Source organism: Diabrotica undecimpunctata, chromosome 8, assembly GCF_040954645.1.
Source record: "Diabrotica undecimpunctata isolate CICGRU chromosome 8, icDiaUnde3, whole genome shotgun sequence".
Lineage (NCBI taxonomy): Eukaryota > Metazoa > Arthropoda > Insecta > Coleoptera > Chrysomelidae > Diabrotica > Diabrotica undecimpunctata.
This window is the reverse complement of record NC_092810.1, coordinates 134,956,505-134,974,551: the sequence shown is the minus strand read 5'-3', so window position 1 is coordinate 134,974,551 and position 18,047 is coordinate 134,956,505. Positions and strand designations below refer to the sequence as shown.

The window sequence follows — 18,047 nt, the reverse complement described above, 5'->3', positions numbered from 1 at the left end:
AGAAAAAAAGTTTATCGTCATGGAAGTGGTTAATGATGTCAGAAAATGTATTTTTTATCATAAATTATCTAATTTGTGCATAATTTTGTGATATAATGAATTGAAGCAAATAAAGATATTCGTTTTCTTTTGTTGCTTTATATTTGGGATATAAGTGTTCTTGGTAATGAAGGCGAGAATTTTCAAATTTTACAATATGGTATTTTCCATTACCTGTCGTGGAAGAATATGAAGAACGAAACTTATAACAAGAAAGTTATATTCCCCACTATGAAATTAAAGTTTGTAAAATCAAATGAAGAAAAAGGTGTTCAGATTGTTGGTACAAAGCACTGTAACATACACAGCAGAAGTGTGGCTATTACCAGAAGAGAATAAAAGAAAAAAGAATACGTTTGAAACAGGGTTTTATAGAAGATGTCAAGTTACCTCTTAAGATCGTATCAGAAATGAAGAAAATCGGAATAAAATGGATATAGAAACGCCGTAAGTAGACAAGATAGACGCGAAGCAACTGTTCCGGTACGGCCACTTGTGGAGAATGCAACATTAAGACCCCTGGAACGATACAGCTGTAAAGCTATACAGAATCGCTAAAATAAATATATTAAAGAGGACACATACTCAATACTAATATTCAACAAGAACAATAAATTTTAGTTTAGATTTAGGGACTGTTGAACATGATGACAAATACAATACAAAGCTGATTTTGTATCGAATTTCCGTAAAACTCCAGGAGACGAGTTCTGTTCTAGGCACCAGGTGGCTCGGAGACCATCGCCGATATGATATTTGTGTTCAGCGATCCCAAAGCCCCCGAGTTTATCATTTTTCATCACTTCAAAATACACGTTGAAAAATGCATTTTCCTTGTTCAATAATGTAATTTTCATTTTCAATCATCACTTTAATTCACAAAATTTTCTAACGCTCTTAAGAATCGAATACAACAGGTTTCATTGAGATCCATCCAACTGCAAAAAATTGGTAGCTTTATTGTTTCATTGCCTAGCCTAAAATAGACCAGGGAAGTAATGATGTTCCCCAGATACTCTTTGATACAGGTATCTAATAACTGATTTTGTTAAATTTGGTAATAAAAATAGTAATAAATAAATTATGCAAAATATTAAACGTCATTTTTTACTAATAAACAATATATTATAAACAATGTAAGATCGCTATTTGATTTTAAACACGAAAGGTGAAGACCAATAAAAACTTTAATTTCACGTGAGAATGGGGACAATATCACAAATATTCAGTTATAAAAATTTCAAAAGTTATTGCAGAATTGAAATTTTTTATCCCAGATATCTTTTATCTATAACTATAAACTATAATTATAAACTATTGGGTATACATGATTTATGAAAGCACCAAATTGAAGATCGATCGATCCAATGTTTTAACCTTGTTTAGGCTATTACCTCTTTAAGGAAGGGGTACTCTTTTTTTTCGGAGCTAGGGGGGTGTGGTAACCGCGATGACGAATGCTTGTAGAGATGTAGAGGTGGATTACTAAAAAGCTGGGGTTCAGAAGGTGGCAAATGTGATATGGACGATATGATATGGAGCGCACAAGAGGAATTATTGGCGAGAAGACTAAGCAGCTCAAAGGGAGGTATTTCAAGGGGTTACCAGCCATACTGGGAACGGCTCTTAATCAGCGTTTTTGGCTTGCAGTTTTTAGCTGCAATATTTAATGGAAGTTGATTCTAATATATCAAGATACTCATCAGGAAGTTCGTTTCCAGTGTTCTGTAGAAGTTTTGCTAGAGTGAATGGAACTTTTCTTTACATCAGAAACCCTGGTGAGTATTTGCCTTCGGCGATTGCATGGCGTCTTAGTATAGTCTTAGTCGTTAGTATTTGTTTGGCTCGGTTGTTTGAGCGTGCAATAGTGCAAAGGACATACCTCCTGCTGAGGTATAGGATTCTGTCCTTAATCGTTGTTAGATTGGCTACCTGATGTATCTGCACTTCCTCATGCAGAATCCAAGGATTTTCCTTAAGTTTTCCTTATAAAGGTTTTGTAGGTGCGCAATAATATTTTAGTTGACGTTCTGCTCATTTAACCGGTGTTTAAACCTCTTTCTTACCCTGTCTAAGGTGTTTTGCATGTCAGTTTTCCAGTTGAGAGTCCTGCTAAAATGAACTCCCAGATAGGAAACCGAGTTTCAGAGAATAAAGTCTTCTTCTAACAAGGTTATCTGGCCATGAACATCACGACAATTGGAAGATTTGAATAATATAAGTTGTGTTTTGGAGGCGTTTATAGTCATTCTCCATGTATTGCACCACCTAATCTAGATAGTTTTGCACTCTTTCGAATACAGACATTGGCCCTGACGTGAGGAGAGCAATCTCATCTGCATACAGAAGGAGAATTTCCGATCTATACTGAGGGTGAAGGATGTCACTATTGTCAAATTGAAGAGAAAGGCTTATGCATATTACCAAATTAAATTATTTAACGATTAAAAAGATAATATTAAATATAGAGGAGAGTCGCTTAATATTCGATACATTTTTTCAACCGCTATTTTTTACAAAAAAATAATTCTGTTAAAAATAATAAAAAAAAATTTATTTTGTTTTTAGTAATAAAAAACCCAAATTAGATAATTTACCAAATTTAGATAGGGTATCCGATATTAGGGAAACACATATTTCATGTATATACAGGGTGTTTCAAAAAAAGGTAACCCCGTCTCTAGGGTAGGTAAAAAACTGAAAAATAATTGGGGTTTGCTTAGTAAAAAATTTTTGTAACGCCATCCGTTTTCAAGATACAGGGCGTCGAAGAAAAAAAATAACCTAACGGTTAAAACCTAATAAAATAAAATAAAATTTACGCATTTTTTACGATTTTGCCGAAACTACTGGCAACATTGTAATGAAATTTTATACGAATATGTTTTGGAAGCTGATACATCCCATGAATTTGTTTTTATATCTGATTCTCATAGAGGGCGCTATTAGTCAATATAACTTTTTTAAGAGTATAATTATTATTCAAAATTTCAAGTAAACTTAAACATCATTCAATTTTTCACGAAAAAGGTACTCTTGATAAAACTCGATACTGTGTACATATCACCATTTAAATTTCCAGGTAGAATATGATAACCTATTAATTTGTTACCTAAAGTTGCTGCCCAAACATTAACTTTAAATGAGTGTTGGTAATGTGATAACTTTTGACTCGTGGATTTTCATCACACCAGTAGTGTGCATTATGGGAGTTAAACATACCTTGTCGCGTAAAGGTGGCCTCGTCCGTAAAAAGAATGCGTTTTAAAAAATTTGGATTGTGGGCTGTCCTTTGTTGCAATGTTTCACAAAAATCCACTCTAACCGGTAGATCATCTGGCAAGAGCTCTTGGACTTGTCTGTAATGATAAGGATGTAATTGCTGTTCTTTCAGTATCCGCCAAGTACTTGAAGAAGAAGTATTTGTTTGTCTTGCTATATTCCTTACGTTAACTGTTGGATCTTGATCAAGTAAATTTAAAATATTATTTTCTTTATTAATTGTTCTTGTTGTTCTTGGTCTACCAGAATTGATTTTATGTGGTCTCACATTCCCAGTTTCTGGACAACGTCGTTCAACGGCTCTAAATCTTTTTTTACTTGGTAAGTTTCTTCTAGGAAACTTTTCTACATAACTTGTCACAGCTGCAGTAGAACATCCTAAACATTCGCCTAAGGTTAATAGCATGTCAGTGTATTCAACATTTGAGTACATTTTGATTTGATTTTACAAATAACGAGGTTTCAAAACTCTAATTATTGTTGATTTATCGTCATAACAATCAATAAATGTCAGATTTCCATGGCACACTTGGAGAAAATAGAGGTATACCTATTAGAACGTTATCATTACTACCAGCATCAATTATTACTTCATAATTTTCAAATCAAAATATTCCGAAAACGGTACACAGTATCGAGTTTTACCAAGAGTACCTTTTTCGTGTAAAATTGAATGATGTTTAAGTTTACTTGAAATTTTGAATAATAATTATACTCTTAAAAAAGTTATATTGACTAATACTTAGTACAATCCGTGTAACTAGCGCCCTCTATGAGAATCAGATATCAAAAGAAATTCATGGGATGTATCAGCTTTCAAAACATATTCGTATAAAATTTCATTACAATGTTGCCAGTAGTTTCGGCAAAATCGTAAAAAATGCGTAAAATTTTTTTTCTTCAACGCCCTGTATCTTGAAAACGGATGGCGTTACAAAAATTTTTTACTAAGCAAACCCCAATTATTTTTCAGTTTTTTACCTACCCTAGAGACGGGGTTACCTTTTTTTGAAACACCCTGTATACAATATAAACAATTTATTTTATATTTTGGTGATAACAAAATAAAATTAAATAGCGATCTTACATTGGTTGTATTATTATAAGTAATTACGTTTATTCTTTGCATATTTTGTTATTACCTACAGTTATCACCTAATCTATCAAATGCAGTCAGATACCTGTATCAAAGAATGTCACGAAAAGGCCTTTTTTGCTAATTTCTCTGGTTTAAAAATAAACATCTGCGTACTAATTGAGAACATTACATTATGTCCGCAGTGGTTTAAAATATGAAGAACTAATAAGAATAGCAGAACTGAAGTAATCGCCAACATTCATTTATTGAATAAGGCACCACAAGAAGAGGTATTTGAAATTATATAATAGATAAAATCTGCAAAATAAAAAATACTAACACCAATGCACATAGGGACGGCAAATCCTAATTTAATCGACAACTCTATAGAAACAGAAGGAGAGAAAGAGAGGGAAAACCGGTTCACAGGATAGTTTCAATTTAAAAACGAAATAAATTTATATTATATAAATAAAAAACGCAAAGCAAATTTTATTTACAATCATTAATAAACTTCAAAACAGAAATTAAACATTTTGAATACCGATAAATACCAAGAAATTTAGAATCTGTACGTAATTTTATATCAAAGAAATAATGTTTGATAATAATATTAAAAAAGTCTAATCTAGTTCTATACTGGAACTTTGATCTTGATAATTTTAAAGTACGGCATCGTTTTATACTTTATAATTCTATGAAACGAACTCTTATCGTGAGATTCACAAGATTAATGAAATTTTATTATAGTTTGGACAGATGTAACTTTCTCATTATTGTTTGCAATACAAATATATGCGACTATATTTTTGTAGATAACTAGATATATCCTACCTAATTAATATATAAGTTTTATACTGAATGACATTACTTTTAATTTTGTTGACAAATAGGTAAAAATTATAATAAACGAACTTTACAAATATTTTCAATGTTGGCTTAGATGGCGACTAAAAAATTGCAATCAGTTGCATGTTGTGGTCTTTTTGAAGGCAAATCACATGCTACAATATTTCTGACGAGCATTCTTTAGTTGAGGTTGATTTCGTATAATCCAATAAACTATCTTCCAATAAAGTCGTCCCAGGAACGCAACTCAGAAATATTGACCAAATAAGTCATCTACTTTAAAATTTATAATATATGTCTAAATTATCGATATGAATGAGTCAGGTAAAATTCAATTTTTAGAAGAATTTTTTTCACCAAGTAACAAAAAACAAAATTTGTCAAATTTATTAATATTATGTATTTTGAGAACAATTTACGAAGTGGAAATCAAAACCGCAAAAAAATCTTATTTTACAGTAAAATTGTGGCTTATTCCCAATAAAAATAGTAAACTGTATTACGATGCCACCGAAAAATAGCTATGTATAAATTTGTTACACGAATTACTTGAATTTTATTAAACATTTGTTTTATTGTTTTATTGTAAGCAGATTAGAGTCTTCATTTAAAAATATTTACAGGCGGCTTTGTATATGTAAATATTCCTATAACAAATGAAATAAAACGTCCGCTTAAGCGCATGCAATTTTTTACTTATAAATGGTTCCCCTTAACCTCAATTTTTTACTATCACTTGAAGAGCCATGTTAAAAAGGTAATATAATAATAAAGAGCTATGAGAAAATTTGCAAATTTTTTTCCAAAACGATGGAGAAGTTAGGATACGGCCTATCAAGGAAAGAAGTATTAGAAATTGTAGGAAACTTTTTAAAGACTAACCATATTGAAACCAATTTCAAGGATGGAGTTCCAGGCGAAGATTGGTTTTTGGGGTTTAAACAGAGGCATAGATTAAGTATTAAAGTTCCACAAAACGTGGAATACTCTCGAAAAAGGCTCTTGATATATATCAAAGGTTTTTTATAATATACCAATTTTATGATTTATTAAAATCAATAATGGACGAATATGGTCTTCACGACAAACCTGAGAGAATCTGAAATTTGGACGAAAGTAGCTTGTGCATTGACCCCAGGAAGACAAAAATTGTGGGAGGTATAAATACACCTTCATCAAGAACAATTAGTTCTCCTGGTAAAGAAAATACCACAATTGCTCTTATGTGTAATGCAGGTGGGCAAAAAGCTCCACCATTAATAATTTATAAAGGTTTGCACTTATGGGATCAATGGATAGCTCCACCAGGTACTGATTTTGAGGGTACTGTTTATGCAGCGACAAAAAAAGGTTGGATGGAAGAAGCCATTTTCAAAAATTACTTCATAAACACTATAATTCCATCACTTCCATCTGAAAGACCAATATTAATTATTTATGATAAACATTCAACTCTTATAAATATCGAAACGTTAGAAGCCGCTATGTGAAAACATATTATAATTCTAAAACTGCCACACCATTCCAGCCACCTTTTACAGCCACTAGACCTGGCTGTTTTTAAATCCTTTAAAGTTAAATGCGATGAAAAACTTGTTGCCTGACAGCAGCAGCATGTAGGCCGAAAATTACCAAAACAAATATTTTCCCAATTTTTGTGTACAACTTGGAAACAGGTGAACTCCGAAGTAATTATCAACGGTTTTAAAAAAGGCGGAATTATTCCTTTTAATCTTCACGTCATCCCTGAAACATCATTTCCACCCTGCTTGCTTGATAAGTGGAAGATGATAAAACATTCCAGATTATCTATACACGAAAATGATAATGAATTATTGGTACCAACTAAAGTAACTCAAGAAGTATTTTATCAAAACAAATAACCTACGCCTGATGCTCTAATCGACACTACCACTTCCGACAAAGTAAATAATATCTCTGCCAGAGTCGACGAACTTGAACCAATTCCATGTACAAGTTTAACTGAAAATAAGAATGTAACATTTGAAGATTTATTGTTATCAACAGTAAAACAACTTCCAAACGCACCAACCAAAAATAAGAAGATTATGCTCTGGATCTGAAGTATTGACATCACAAGAAGATATTGATGTTTTAAAACAGAAATCTCAACAAAAAGGAAACGGTACTAAAATTCATAAGATAACTAAGGCAAAGCCCAAAAAAAGAAATAAACGAGAGTCATTATCATTTAGCAGCAGCGAAGACGATGAGTCAATGTCCTCAATATTCATGGATTCTGATAACACCGACGAGTTTCTGGATACACTTTTGGAATCAGAGCCAGAGGTAGAAATATCTGCAAATGATGACGAGGAAGACAAAGAGAATTTGAATTCAACAAAAAGTGTGAATGTATATGTCGGATGTTGGGTATTGGTAAAATATTGCCCAAAAAAGATAAACAAGTATTATGTGGGAATTGTATCAAAAAATATGAATGATGAGTGCATAGTTAAATTTACACGACGCCAAGGAAACAAATTTGTATGGCCAATAAATCCTAACATTGATACTGTACTATAACAGGATATTATAAAAGTACCAGAGAACTAGTTGTGTTCGTAGTTCTCTGAAAGTACTACAAGATCCTATCATCGACAGACGTGGAATGTACGAATTTCCAGTTACCTTTAAAGGCTTTAACATTTAACATTAAGTGAAAGAAAAATTTTTGTTTCCTTTGTTCTGACATTGTTTTCGAAAAGTTTAAATTCTTTTGAATTTTTTCAACAAAATTAATTCTAAAAAAACACAAGTAGAGAGCTTGAATTACATTTTTATACAATAACCCCAGACTATCAACTATAATATTTACTACAAAAATGTAAACATTCTTCACATTTGCCCCGGTCCCTGGGGTAAATGTGATATACTGATATGATTTTAAAAAACATCATGCAACATTAACAACACTAAAGATTTTTTAATTTTTTTCTACACAATGAATACAAAACCGTTCAAAAAGTATATGATTTTTTTGATCAATTTTTGAAACGTTTCTTTACAGTTTACAGTGTTATATTAAATGAAAGTTGAACTAATCAAAAAGTAGATCACATATACCCCACTTCACCTTAATATTTTTTATTGTTGGCCTTAGGTTCACGACCTATTTAGCCAGTCAATTGGTGGAATAAGTAATTACAGTTAATATTTGGTTTAAATTTTTATCTGACAATTTCCTATTTCGTTCATTCTCTCAATTTCCTAACCTTCCCATTGAAAATACTATTGGTGACAAATTAGATCATATTTATCATTATTATTAGTATTAAAAACTAATTGCACTAATTCTGCAAACACATACCAAGAAGGAGAAGCGTGAGGTTGGAAAGAGCTTCAACAGTTATTTAAGGAAGTGAAGACACGTGACAGAGGTACGTTGGTAAATAGCGAAACAACATCAAAACTCACTAAAATGATGAATTTGATAAATGAAAATGAATCCACTAAATTAAAAAAAATCAACTATGTTTAAATCATTGTTATAATCATAAGATTTAGACAAGATCTCTGACAAAAACTTATAGATTGCTGTTGGTGTTCAGAGAGTTAATAAAAACAACAATAGGTCTTATACTCAATTGCAGTTCATGTAGTTTGGGCTTGGGCAGACAGTATATTCTCGGTGCATAACCATCGTGTAATAATTTAGCTAAGGGGTTATCTATTATATTAGTATTCTGTAAATGAGTTATATATTTATTTGAATATTATGTTTATATAGGGTTAAGCCACAATTTGAGTGTGTTAATTGTTTTAAATGTTGTTGTAACGTTGCACTTATTTTCTATCCTATTCTATTTTTCTGATAAGCCTGTTACGTATCGTATTGTTAATTTTGAATTCCTTGTTGTGAGTTTTTAGATTGCTTGTGATGTTTTGTTGTTGCCTTTGTCTAATCTTGTGAAATTCCTTGTTTATAAATGACAATGGGTACAAAGCTACCTCCTCCGCAGGAATCAACATCCACCGAGCCAATATCACCAGTGAGATACAACGACCTCATTGCCAATATCAACAAAACGAACCACGTCCTGAAGAGGCGGCAGACACCTAAAACAGGACACATACATACTCGCCGAAAAGAAGCAATCCAATCAGAGAAAGACACCAACGTCGTAAAGTAGCTAAGTCAAAAAGGCAGTCTAAGTCTGATACCTCAAGAGAGCCAATCAGCTCAGGCTCTGTCCTGACTTATAAGACTCTGCGGCTAGTTGCAAGTAATTTTTAGTTATGATTTGTGTTTTATTTCCAAATTCGTATTTAAAGCTCATAATCTTTATCTTTTGTTTATTGAACACATGACTCTGTGACGGTGGGCCATAACACTGCACCAATTTAGAGAGAGTGGTCCTTTCTATTAGTTAATAAGTGAAATAACAAACTTAACTTTTATTTTCCTTCCACTTGCCAATCCCATTCCATATCCTAGGATTGCAAATTGAAGAATATTATACACTTAACAGTGATTTTCCTTCCCTTTATTACTACAGCAACATACACCCGATTTCACAAACAAACCCACGACTCTTAACATAAAGTAACCTTGCCAACCAATGCCAGAGCTGTCACAACCCTAATTGCTGTCCCAAAATTGAAGCAATCGCCTTTAAAATTCTCTAGAAATGATGCAGAATGCTCCGAAGTTTTTTCAAGAAGGCCACCTACAGTCCACTTACAGGTAGAAAACATTTCGAGTAAATGCATACATCTTGGAGCCTTGAGATGCACTGCTCACTTTAGTCATTCGGCTGAAATATTGAGGTTACATTCTAGGCTATATGGGTAAGTCTAGTAGGAAGAAACCGCCACAGCATTCATACGTTATAAAATAGTACTTTTTCACGATTTGGACTTCAACGTCGCTGTTAGATCATCATAGACCCTATGGCCAGAAAAGCGAAGTTTCTCCAAAGCAAGCCTCCGAAAACTGAAGCGACGGAGCTGTAGAGACATGAACAGTACACTTCAATGCCTCATAGATTACCATTATATGCAGAGAAAGCTACCCGGCCCATGATGACATTGAAATATGTATTGTCGTCAAGCCATAAAAAATCGACCTCTCAAGCACCGTTGAAGAACCCAAAACATATCAAAAAGAAAACTCCATGATTTAAAGAGAAAGTGAAGATAAAATGTTTAGAAAACCTTTTACAATACAAAACACAACAGGCATATAACAACTATACACGATCTTGTCTTCTTACATTTTGATTTACAACGTAATCCAGAATAATGGTATCTTAAGTATATAAATATATTTGGAAAAAAGCTTTGCCAATTTGAAAATCAAAACGACGAACAAAAAAATTTGTGGTTTATTTTGAAAAACATATTCACCTTAGGAGACACAATATGAGATAAAAAGTCCAGTTCTAGAGATACGAAAAGATAAAATTCTTATACTTATAGCACAATTGAAGTGGCAATCTATAGGATATGTCACGAGGAGGATAAAGTTTGGAAGGCTAAAACTAACAAAATGTAGAACTAGTTAAAAAAACGAAAAGAGGCCAACAAGAGTTCAATAAGACCACTAAAGGAATTGGGAGAATCTCAGAACAGGTCGCTAAGTAGTGATGGATGAGCAGAAAATGAGAGTGAGGGGAAGAGTGATAAGGGGGGAGAAGGACAGATGAAGAAAGTGTAGGACTTGTCTTCCAATTTGCCGATTTTATTTAATGTTAGGTTTTACTAGTATCATACAAGTCCATAAGGTAAAAACCGCTGTGTTGCGTTGTAAGCTAATATGTGATAATTGCCTAAAACTTAACATGAACCTACTTTAATTATACTAGATTCGAAAAATTAAATACAAAATTACATATTTTATCTTAAAAGTTTATAAATCCTTGCCAATATCGCTTTTTTGTTGTTAATAAAGGTATTTTAAAAGAAATGTATCCCGATACCTACATACACAAAGTCATAACCTAATAATAATACCGTAAATAATATTATCTATACCGTCACTGTATATTTTAATATAATAACATTTGTATAGCAGTTTCCAACAACTATAATAAAGCAACACAACCACAACAAAGTATTGACATACCAGTTGGTAAAAGTTTTTCTTGAACCGGGCACCTCACTCTCTAACACACACCATTATTAATTTAGACTTAGACAGTATACGAGGTTTTCGTTGCAGATAAGATTATAATTTTATCTCGATATTATCTCATACAGCATACATGCTAGTTATCTATAAAGAATGCTTTTTTATATTAAAGAGATAAACCTAAACCAATAATGTTATTATGCCGATTAATAATAGATCGATTAAAAATGACATATTATGATTGCGATGCTTTTTAATTAATTTAATAAATTAATTACAAAGCAGTTAAAAGAAGAGAAATAAATAAAGTAAGTAAAAATAAATTAATAAAATAATAGTCAGGATAAAATTAGGTAAAGCACCAGGAAAAGAAAAAACGATCCAGAAATTAGAATGTTTGGGGACATCGAAAATTTATATAACCTTAATTTCCTATACATAATACATGTCAGTTCTTATTCTTTTTCATATATATCATTTAAAGGCCAGTATTAGATGCTAGGTACTCATTTTTCCCTATTCCGAGGTTCGAGTTCGAAATTATCGGCCAAGCGCACTAAGAAACAGAAGAAAAGCTAGAAATACACATGGTAAGGTTTAGAGCTATAAACCAGACAAATAAGAGAATAAAAGACATAAGGGAAAAGAACAGAGTCAAAAAGAGAGCCAGAAGAACAAGGAATCAGAAAGACAAAAACAGAACAAACCGGCCAAACAGAGAAGTGAAAACGGCGCTAGCAGAATACAGAAGCCAACGGTGGGACAACCACGTACAAGAAATGGAGGAACAGGGTCCAAATATGAAAAATATTTGGAAACTTCAAAAAAAAAACTCATATTCCCACTAAACGGTGAAAATATAATTGTCTACTCCATTGAAGATAAAGCCCAGGTGATAAGAAGTACTCTCGAGAGAGGGTGCACACTAAATTATCACCAAGATGTAGACGGAAAGTGGAGACCCTCCACAGGAAATAAGTAAACTAGCTCTCCGAGAAAAGCACCTAGACTAATAACATTTTAAACAGAGCTCTGAATATCTTCCAGCGAAAGCGATCCTATTTTTAAGCAACATAACAAATGCGATACTCAGATAGAGGCTCTTCCTAATCCGAGGAAAGAAAGCCCACGTTATCATGATCCTGAAACCAGGAAAGGACACCAAGTTTCCGCAAAACTACAAGCTGCCGATAAGCTTACTTCTAGCAGTAAGCAATATTATAGAAACAGTCATACTTTGATTAATTTCACTAGGATTCTTCTACTAGGATTAATTCCAGAAGAGGAATTAGTATTAGATTAAAAGTATTAGATTAGCTTAGATAAGCTTTAGATTCGAGATTTAGAACATAACACTCCAGTTAACTACAAGTACTCAGACTAACAGAGAACATAATAGCCGGATTTAACGATAAGCAGTATACAGGAGCAGTCTTCCTGGACGGAAGCAAAGCCTTCGATAGACTCTGGCATAAAGGAATAACATAAAAAATGGGATGCTACCGATTCAGCAAGGCTATCACGAGACTAATCTCTTCGTACTTGGGAAACAGACCGAACACGGAGCTCCGAAGGCCGGAGTACCATAGGGACGGTTCTATCGCCCCTACTGTGTACAATAAATACCGTCGATGTTCCAAGAACACCAGCAACACTACTTAGCACTACTAAAACTACTCAAGAACAAAACTTAAAAGTCTTATTATTTTTTCTTGTCTCAAATTTACTAGATCCGTTGTAAGCGAATTTTCATTTCTCTGATCTCCAAAATTCTGAATTGATGCATTTTTTATTTCATCCCAAATTTCACAACTATATAGATAAATAATACTTCTTTTGCTTAAGTTCGATAATGATAGGCGGTAACTTCTTATTGAATTTGCGTGAACGAATATACTGGATTCTAGCGGCCATTATATTATAACTCGCAATATGATATTCAAACTTCATACTGTTTCAAGAAGATTGATTTCAAGTCAAACCCAAAAGATACCGAAATCAAGTCAAGTCACACTTTTTACACAAAAGGTTTGGTTTTCTCAAGTCAATTTAAGTTTGTTGAGTAAAATCAAACTAGTTTGACTTGATACATCTCTTAGTATTACAGTTCAGAAAATAATAGGAGGGGATGGACTTTTGACAAGCTTTGTATAAACTGACTCTTTATAGTTACTTTAGTTATATCGTCTTAACCTTACATTATTTTTGAAAGCATACCTATTAAAAATTGTAACACTCAGTAAGTGCATCGAGGATGACTTGTATAAATATTGCAGAAATAGAAAACAAGTTGCTACATATTTTTATTATTAATAGAATACATATTTTCTCTTATTTAGTTTAAAGCAGGTGAACAAGACAATCGATTACAATTGTAGGTAACGAAATATTTTTCTGTAAAAGGAAAAGAGAAACTCTTTGTTAATGTTTCATGGATTGTATGAAACGGAAGTCTAACATTGCATCTAGGAACAACGGTTTATAAAAATATGAAATGCACTATTGCTTTGTTCGCATATAAATTGTAGCGATTTTCTAAGAGATAATAGTTAAAGATAAGTTTTATCTAAAATTGCTTAAGAATTACCGCGTTATTAGCAACAATTACAGTAAAAAACTTAAATGTTTGTTTCTAGTAAAGTTGTTTATCTCATCAATTCCAAAAACAATGTTTAATACGATATATTAAAAAAAGGATAATGAAATCGGAAATATTGTGATATATAATCCTAAATATTCAGAGCTGAGGCTAGAGGTTTTGCAGCCCGGGTGCAAGAACCACATTTGCCGCCTCAGCAGCAGTTTTGGAAAACGTGTATAATAAAACATCGCAAATTAGGGAAAATTAATAAAAACACAATTTTGAACATTTAAATCATAAAAATATTATTAAGTCAACGAATAGATGCATACCTATAATATAAATACGAGCTTATACAACATATTATGTACATAAATATAATTTGGTATAACCAAAATACAAAAATCTACATAGTTATTTTACGAAAAATAAAGTAAAATAAAGAAAAAGAAATACAACACTGGTAGGTATTCACGTCTAAATACTAAAATCGAATTTTCTTGCCTTTTTAAGTGCAAATTCCCTAACTAGGCCAGTCACATCTAAATTAAAACAAATATCTTCCTCGATACTTATTTTAGCTAACTTAGTAAGCCTGGATTGGCTCACGGTAGATCTTAGGCAGTTTTTTATTAATTTAAGTTTTGAAAATGATCGCTTCCTACGAGCTACAGTGACTTCTTCTTCTCCTTGTGCCACTCCTGTCGGAGATTGGAAATCATCAAGGCTATCCTGACCTTGTTTACAGCTGACCTAAAGGGTTCATTAGTGGTACAGCCAAACCACTCTCTCAAATTACGCAATCATGACATTCTTCTACGGCCTGGATTCCGTTTTCCTTCTATTTTTCCTTGCATTATATTTTGAACTAATGCGTATTTATGTCCAACATACAAATATTTAGGAACGTGGCTAACCGAAGATGGAGATCAAACAAAAGAAATCAGATCTAGAATAGAAATGGCAAGAAACACGTTCATAAAATTGAAGAACTTACTTTGCAACCGTAACCTTAATTATACTACGTTGTTACGTTTTTTCTACTTTACTATACGGCATGGAAGCGCGGACAATAAAACAGTCTGAAATCAAAAAATTAAACTCCTTTGAGATGTGGTGCTACAGGTGAATCCACGGAATATCGTGGACTAAAAAAGTAACTAATATAGAGGTGTTACAAAGAATGAAGAAAGAATGTGAAGGCATAAAAACTGTTAAAATTAGAAATATTCAATATCTGGATCATATAATGAGGGTCGAGAAGTACGTATTAGTTAGATTAATTATGCAAGGGAAGATACAGGGGAAGAGAAACCCAGGACGAAGCAAAATATCCTGGCTAAGAAATTTGAGAGAGTGGTTCGGTTGCAGCTCATTAGAATTATTCAGAAGGGCGGCCAATAAAATTAAAATAGCAATGATGATTTCCAACCTCCGATAGGAGAAGGAACCTGAAGAAGAAGTATTTATGTCTCCTTATAAGGTGACCCAAATATTCTGGCATAGTTAAAAATATTCTAAGCCCAACAAATAAATTAGGAAATATTCAATATATCAATCTCATTGTAAAGATCTACTTCATCTATATCTAAATTTTTTGTTTCCGTGTCAGTTAGTTTAGTTTCTAAATTGGTACAATATTTCATTATTTCTTGTTTAGAGAACACATGAGAGTTATTTAAAAAAACCAAAAGATTCAAAATGTGTTGCTAAATCTTGAAATCTCTCATCTAATTTTGAGATGGCAATATCAAGAATAAACTCCTGGACAAAATTAACGCACCACTTTAATTATTCTAAATATTTACAATATGAACACAAAATAAAACTAAGTTACATTGAAATTATAGTAAACACCTACAAATAAGTCCAACATGACTTTATCATGACCTTAGTTTGCCTTATTGTTTCTTTAAAAATTTGTTTTTGACGGAAATGCGTAAATAAGCTAGCACAACTCCAAATTGCAAAAAGAAAAATTCAGTAAAGAAACACAATAAAATGCATCAGAGTCAACACTAATACCGTGCAGGCCCTCCTCTACATCTTATGACTACATTTATGCGTTGAGGCATGCTTGATATCAAATGTTCAACAAAAGCTTGCGAAATATTCTCCCATTCTTCAATAACGGCCTCAATGAGTTGGTTGTGATTGGCAATAGGGGGTCTACGACTTCGAATCTTTTTTTGAGGTAGTTCCATAGATGCTCTGTAGGATTCATGTCCGGACCGTTAGGTGGCCACTCTAATAATGGAATATCAACATCATTTAGGTAGCCAATAACCCGTCGAGCCACATGATGACGAGCGTTGTCTTGCGTGAATAAAAAATTAGGTCCAAGAAACGGAGCAAAAGGCATTACATATTCGACAATAATGTTGTCTAAGTAATAATGTACATTCATAGACCTCATACGTATGGGGACCAACTCCGTAGGAGCTTCAAAACAAATTCCCCCCTAAACATTTTAGAGCCACCACTAAAAGGTACTTTAGGAGAGATATTGCAGCTGGCAAACCGTTCTCCTCGCCATCGCCAGACACGCTCACGACCATCTAGAGCTTTTAGGCTTACTCTAGTCTCATCGGAGAAAAGAACTCGTTTCCAATCATCGATGGTCCAATTTTGATGCAATCTTGCAAAATTCAATCTCTGAAACCTGTGTTCTCTGGTAAGCAAAGGTTTTTTGGCCGGTTTCCTGTTGCTCAATTCTGCTTCATGTAAACGTCTTCTAACTGTTCTAGACGATATCGCGACATTTCGAACATCTGCTAGTTCACTTTTTAGCAAATTGCTGGTGACTCTCCTATCGCTGAGAGCACGTGGTCTCAAAAAACGATCATTAATTTGATTAGTGCAACGTTTTCGCCCTTGCCCTGGTCTCTGGTCGTCGATTGTACGACCCTGTTTCATTATATTGCCTCACCTTGCGACTTATGCTGGAAAGATGTCTTCCTAACAAACCTGCAACATATCGCATTGAATATCCTTCATCTAGAAGAGTCGATGCTCGCACTGCCTCCTCCATTGACAAATTTCTTTGGCGGTTCATTTTTTTATTTGATTTTTATGCAAATGAACATGCATGTGATGAAAAATATCACAATAAAAAGCTTATTTCTCACAAGCACTTTGCTTTAATCGGCACTTTTTATGAAAAGTTTAACTCACTTTTAGTCTAAAACGAAGTTTAATACAAATTATTATTAAAATAAGACTATTATTAGCTTACATAACAACTCTCACTGTCAAACAAGGTCCATAGGCAACTTGTCGTACAGTAAATTATCAATAAATAAAGATTAATGAGAAAAATATGAGTGGTGCGTTAATTTTGTCCAGGAGTTTATAAAAATACAAATTTACTTTAAAATGTAATTCTGGAAATTCAATTGGCTCATCTTTATGTTAATATTCATAAAAGTCTTGTTTCTCCTTGTTAGAACTGTATGAACTGCAGGAAATGAAATTTCTGCATCCATTTCTTGAGCTATTTTTTAGCTTCATTGAGCAAATTTATAAACCCATTGTCGGATCTCATATCTGTAAAAATATTTTAATTCCATTTAACATTTGTGCAGCTTCTGGTAATATAATGTCAGATTTTGCATGATTTTGCTAACTACATTTATTTTTAATAAAATATTGTACAAAACAACTAAGGAACATATAATATTAAATGATTTTATTTTATTAATCAGGGAACTTGCAGTATTCCTTGGGCGAACAGTGCATCATAAGCTTTTTCCAATTCAGACCTAAGAGTCTTTACGGCATCAATTCGACTCTCCCACCGGGTATGAGATAGTGGTTTTAGCGTTAACCTAGGCACTTCTTTTAAAAGAATAGTCCATCGATATGTTGATGCCGAAAGAAAGACATATAGTTCGTGAATAATACTGCAAAAATTGGTAAATTCACGGGAGCTTTTTGTTGCATCATTCACGACTAAATTAAGGCTGTGTCTCGCAAAAGGGACAAAAAAGGCTCTGGGATTAATATCTAAGATTTTTTTGTAGGCCATTGTGTTTGCCTTTCATATTGGCACCATTGTCATAACCCTGGCTTCGCATATCGGCAATATTAATATCAGATTCCTTTAAAAAATTTAATATGAAATC

At 33.0% G+C, this 18,047-nt stretch overlaps 1 protein-coding gene across 2 annotated transcripts in view; it reads right to left on the bottom strand.

Annotated features, from left to right (window-relative positions):
* Nucleotides 1–18,047, bottom strand: part of LOC140448057 (unconventional myosin IC-like) — a 108,104-nt gene that overhangs the window by 27,759 nt on the left and 62,298 nt on the right. The window contains exon 1 of one of the 2 annotated variants that reach the window (XM_072541104.1): nt 11,337–11,476. The exons of the other annotated variant lie outside the window; for it this stretch is intronic. The gene's annotated coding sequence lies outside the window, so the exon portion shown is untranslated. Of the gene's footprint in view, nt 1–11,336; nt 11,477–18,047 lie in introns of those variants that run through there. 2 annotated transcript variants of the gene reach the window in all.